Below are 6,441 nucleotides of genomic sequence, written 5' to 3' on the forward strand. Positions count from 1 at the left end.
CTTTAAAGTCAACAGTATACACTCTAACACATAAGGATGATTATAGATTAATACTATTATAATTTAATAGAATCCTTGCCATCCCTCACAAGTGAGCCCCAAATACATCTGTGGGTAACATTACTACATTTACTGTAAAAACCACACAGTTGGTTTTGAGCTTTATTTTTTGCTCAAAGCGCTCAAAATTTGGATGTGTTTGGTTGACTTCTACATGTTTGGGTTTTTTTACATTTTCTGGGCGTTCCTGTCATCAGGTTTGCTTTACTTACACAGTAGAACAAAGCTAGAAGCTGGAATAAAATTTGGCTTTATTTTTAGTCAATTTAACACTAAATGTGTTTTCCTTCTTTATAAAAAGTTGACATGTATTATATTTTGATGGACTAATTCTGATCAGTTGTAATAGTCCACTTCATGCATGTTGACTCGAATCATCCTCTGCTGAGCGACTTCTGAAACATGAAGAAACCTTTTTTAAATTTATACTGCTGTGAATGTTGTATATCTCGTAACAGTGACATGATGTTTACTGTGAGTGCTGAGCTTTGGTTATAGTAAACCTGCCTTGTGTTGTTTATCAGATATTCACACCAGAAGCATCAGCAAGACTTTTCTTTAAAAGAAAAGAAAAGAAAAAACGAATCTGTTATGAAAACTGTTACGAAATCGATCACCTGAAATTAATGGATGTGTTTTTCTAGCTTTTCTTATCTACAGTACACATATAGTGTACACAGTGAGGATGACATTTTTTATTGAGATATTTTTATGAGTTTGCAGCTCGGTGTGTCTCTCTCTCTGCTTATATGAGTGAATGGAGCTCACCCAGCAGTATCTTGCTTTCTCCAATCTGTAAGCCAGGATTATCAGACTAGGATATTTATCTATATAATATTGATTTGATTACGCTTCAAATTCAGGTCAGAGAGAGGGTATTGTTTTCTTTTACACATGTGTGTTTAATAAATTAAAGCAGTAATGATTAAATTATTACAAATCCCTCCAGTTGATAAAAATGTGAATTCTGGCGCCTGGCAGAACCTTGAAGCCGCAGGTGCGCCACCTGTTGGAACTGGGGTGAAGTGCACCAAAACTTCAGATTTTGTCAGAATTACGTGACCTGTGTGTTTTGAAAGCAATTGTTTTCTATAAGCTTCTGTCTCTTCTGCAGAACATAAAGTTTCTGACTCGTGATTTCCAAAAGGCAGCCTGGATGTAATCCAATAATGAAAACTAGGCAGACATTAAACACTGAAGAAAGGAATTTATTGTACACAAAACTGGCAAAATAAAACATTTTCAGTTCAAGTCCGGGTTATCTTTTCCTGTCAATAAAACACATTAAACAACTATAAAAAGAAAAGTGTTGCTTCACAAACTGTTTTAACTTTAACCCTGAGCACATCAGCAGAATTACCCACACTTTATAACAGCAAAACAATAACAGGATGAACTGAGCAAAAAATCTTAATATGCAAACTGAAGAAAAAAACCTAATATTGAAAAGCATTTAAATGTGGTGTATAATATTCAGATAAAAACCTGACCTTTCTGTTTGGCTCGAACAGTCTGTGAGATCTAGTTGTGTTAATGCTGACATGCCTGTAACAGTAACTGCACTGCTGTTGTAGGACTCCAAACTTTTTTGGTTTTGTTTGTTTGTTTAAACTACAAATCAATTGATAGATAACTTAGGGCTGTCCTAAAGTGGACCTTACTTTCTCTCACTTCTGGACAATCCAGTGGGCTAAAATTTACAAAGTAAACATGAATTTGATGAGACTTGAAAATGTGAATTGTAGCTCTTTTTCCAACAATCTTTCATATAACCAAAGATTTCTGCGGTCAGTCTCTTCCTGCTGGCCTGATGCAGGTTGAAGAAACAGACACAGGCTTCACATTTCAACCTGAAAGCGGTGTCCTTGTTTTTATATATTCTATGATAAAAGAATATAATAGATCATATTGACTGTATAAAATCAAGGCCGATATATCGATTTTTCAAAAACATTCTATCATGCTGTCTTTGCACTATTTTGCATTAAATTTGGGATTTAAATAATATTTTCAACACTCAGACAGTCGAAGCGGTCTCCAGGGTGAAACAATCGCACAAGTGCTGCTGATTTGCTGAGGAAAAATAGCCATGATAAACCAATCACATGGCCAATTTAAGATGACATAGCAACAACCCAAGACAACCCTGAGTCTTCACTTGTGTGTTAAAAGTGTATGTTGTGTTGATAGGCCACGTAAAACTAGAGTCATGATAAAAAAATATATGTAAAGTTTTTTCCTGAATCGTTGTTTATGTTTACTCAGGGAAGAAACAGTAAAAACTGCATTCTCTAAGGCAAACACTCAAAAGCACAAAAATGATAAAAAACAAGAAACAAAACCATCCTTTCCTATTGGTGTTCTGTAAATAGTTTGAAATAGTTATCAGGTCTTTAAGTTTGACGTCATTAACAGTTTCTGGTCTCATAGTCAAAGAATCACTAGTGGCATACGAGAGTTGACAAACTGTCTAGCTATCTTTAATAAAATGATCAGCGTTCTGCTCTACCAGGTGTAACAATTAAGTTTAACTCCAGGCATCCATGAAAACAGAATTTATGACATTTCAACGGAGTTAGAAGTTAGCAGGAAGTTAGCTCGCTAGCTTCTCTAAACATATATGCATGTCCTGACTCTGCTATCATAACCTTAAGACCATGCTGTATAACTAACATCACTGATTCTTGGTCTCAGTAACCAGCAGCTTTGCCTTTTTTCCTTTCATCAGACCATGCAGAGATACAGCTGCCCGCCTTTTCCACAGCGTTAACTGTGTTGTAGAATTTTGCTACTTTGTGTCCCAGAGCTTCAAGACCATCAACTACATCCTGCAGGCAAAGAGGAGAGAGACTCAGATGGAACAAGAGAAGTAGAAATTATTAATTTATCATTTAAATACACTGAAAATATTACCTTTTCAAGCTTGGATTCAAGTTTTACTTCACTTTGAGAATCTACAAGAACAACAGGCGTAATAATTGCCTCCTTAAGACTCTTTCCAAACCAAAGGCGGTTCATGAGCGCCTTGGAGAGAAAAAATAAATCTATGAGGTGAGAATGTGATGATTACAGGATAAATTAGGGTGAAGAATCCTCTTACTGTGATGCAAGCTTTAACAGCAAAGACGGGCATCGGTCCACATGAATTTATTTTATTTAATATGTAATGGCACCTTTGTGTGTTTACCATGCATACGTACCGAGGCCACAGCCGGTGGAATCATTTCAGAACCAGACCCTCCAATCACCAGCGTCTTTGACGGAGACTTCAGCACAGAGGGGGCCATATTGGAGGGAGGCCGCTCCCCTGAGAAATACAACAAAGACCTTGAACGGCGAAACTAGAAAGCAGAAATCAGTCTGTACACACATATTTGAGCATAAATCATTCATACAAATGTTTCATACACAAATCAGTGACTGTATTTTCTTGCAGTATTTTCATACCTGGATTGCGGGGGCAGTGGAGCCTATCCTAGCTATCATAGGGTGAGAGGCAGGTTAAACCCTGGTCAGGTCGCTAGCCTGATGCAGAGCTAACACAGAGAGACACTCAACCATTCACATTCACACCTATGGGCAATTTAGAATCACCAATTAGCCTAACCCTACTAACTGCATGTCTTTGGACTGTGGGAGGAAGCCAGATTACTCAGAGAGAACTCACACAAACATAGAAAGAGAACATGCAAGCTCCCCGCAGGAGGTGGGATCGAACTCAGGGCCTTCTTGCTATAAGGCAACATCGCGCCACCGTGCTGCCCTATCTATATACAGTATAAATGAATATAAATATCCATATACTGTTAAATCACAGCAGCACATTTATATTATAAGGTTAACCCACTTCAGTAGAGACAAAACTGAACAATAAGACGAGCCCCTTGTGAGCAGGTACTTAATGACAGTGTGAAGGAAAAACTCACTTTTAACAGCAAGAAACCTCCAACAGCACCAGGCTCACAGAGGGGCAGTCATCTGCTGTGACCAGCTGAAGAGTGACGTGAGGAAGACAGGACCGATTTAGAGAGCTCGTGTAATTTGTGTTTATAGAAGTTCACTCAGAGCTCAACTGTGCCTGTTTTTGAACATTCAAAACATTTCAGTAGGCTATGGCATTAAATGGAAAATGGCATTTTAATTCAAATTTACCTGATGTGCTTTGGTTTGGCAGTTTTGTTGATTGTTTTCATCAATTGTCAGATGACAAGGTGTCACAATGAATTATGAAATGCAATTTTCTGCGCTCATTTCCTAAATGGTGCTTTTGTTTGGTACTCTTAGATTAATAATTCATGGTGTGCAGTTTCCTGAGGTGTTGTTGTTTTTCTTTCAAATTTCTTATATTTGCCCCCCAACATGCTAACATGTACAAACATGCATATTTATAAAGTATATGTTATATTACCCAGCGGCCCCCAACCCCCGGGCCTCGGACTGGTACCGGTCCGTGAGTCGTTTGGTACCGGGCCGCGAGAGTTGAGGCTCAGGTGTGAAATGTATAGTTTTCAGGGTTTTTATCGGTTTTCAGTGTTATTTTGTTATCGTTTTTATCGTTTACTCGTTTTCCTGGGTCTTTTCACGTGTGTTATGAATAAATCTTCTTTTTTTCGGTACCGGTACTAGTTTTATTTTGTTGTATTTATCCGCGACACCTTAAAGGCCGGTCCATGAAAATATTGTCGGGCATAAACCGGTTCGTGGCGCAAAAAAAGTTGGAGACCGCTGATATTAACCATGCTAAACACATTAGTTGAAGCAAAGATGAAGATGAAGTACAACTGCGAATTAGCACTATACAAATCAGAACTGAGGTCCAGAATATTTGTTAATAAATATTAAATTTAGAAGGAATCCTGCTGATCCCTTACCATGAAAGATGTTATCAGCTCTACCACAAAAGTCATTTAGGTGGTTGTTGAGGATGATTCCAGTGCTTGAAGAGAGGACATTGGACCCAAATCTGTAAAGAGTAAACATTAAATGAACTAGGTCTAAACCCTGTGACACTGTGTTGTGGAAAAGTCAGCTGGTTTCTAGCAGTGAAACAGAATGATGCAGGTACTGACTCATCGTTGATGCTGCTGGTGACAGACACAGCAGATCCATCTTCAGCCAGCACAGATACATGTGTGGTGCCGATGCTGTCCAGATATGAGTTTTTGCCGTAATACTGGGATCATGAGTCTTGTCGCTGCTGATCAAGCTCCGTATGTGGTTGGCAAAGCTATCCACTGTCAAATTCTTTGCCATCTGTGTGAAATACAGAGAATTAAGACCCATAATTAAATAAGCACATTACAGAAAATACATTGATATCAAGAAAATTAACAAATTACAGCCAAATATTAACAGAATTTTGATCATTGATGCATCACTGACGCTGCTGGTGACAGACACAGCAGAAGCATCTTCAACCAGCGACTTGCAAAGTCGCAAGCTCACCCCAGCAAATTAACCCAAAGTCCGACTGTGCAATGCTCAGAGATATTACAAAAAACTTCAGACCTCAACTCATTATCAATGTGCATAAACCGACTGTGGTGGGATGTGGTTTGTGGATGAGCTGCAGGCGGGGTGGAGCACAGGGTTCAGGCAGAGCAGAGGCTGATGTGGTGTTGCTACATTTACTCGTTTAGTCACTTAAATATAATCATACTATATGCAACAAAGCAGGTGCAAATTTTGAGATACTTACTTTATCTGAGCTGAACTTTGGATCTCTGATATGTTTCTTTAATCCATTGGCAAATTTTAAAGCTTCAATATAACGGTGATAAAACAAAATCTTTTCATCAGTCATGTTAGGTTCTGATTCCATTTTGTATCCTGAAAATATAAATAATTGTTTGTTTTTTATTTAAAACATCCATTTCTAGTGTATCACATTTGTAAAGATTGATAAGGATCATCTCCACATGCTAGAAGCAACAATCAGGAACCTTTCATGGTGTTGAGGATGAGGCTGAGGATGGCTCCTCCTGAAGGAGGCGGAGGGAAGTACATCCGGTAATCTCCCAGAGAAATATTCCACGCATCAGTCACATTAGCTTGATACGATGCCAAGTCCTCCAGTGTGAGTGTTCCTCCTGAGCAAAAACATTAAAACAAATGATTTTGTTGAGCAAAAATGAACACAACGCATTTCATAATCAAGACTTTGAATGGATCCAGACAGATCAGAGTGTAGCACACAGTGATCATGGTAGATTTTTACAGAATGAATCGATTTGTTAATTTGTAATTAGATCATTGTGCCTGGCAAACAGAAAATGTTCAGAAAAGAGAGCAGGATGAATCCCGTCTGATAATACCTGCTTTCTGTATGTCACTGATTAAATTCTTTGCTATTGTTCCGTTGTAAAACACATCTGGTCCCTC

The 6,441-nt window shown here is 38.3% G+C and overlaps 1 pseudogene; it reads right to left on the reverse strand.

Annotated features, from left to right (window-relative positions):
• Window positions 1–2,638: 2,638 nt before the first annotated feature.
• Window positions 2,639–6,441, reverse strand: part of LOC102302162 — an 11,120-nt pseudogene continuing 7,317 nt past the window's right edge.

This window comes from Haplochromis burtoni, unplaced genomic scaffold, assembly GCF_018398535.1.
Source record: "Haplochromis burtoni strain Fernald_Lab_line unplaced genomic scaffold, NCSU_Asbu1 Contig_166, whole genome shotgun sequence".
NCBI lineage: Eukaryota > Metazoa > Chordata > Actinopteri > Cichliformes > Cichlidae > Haplochromis > Haplochromis burtoni.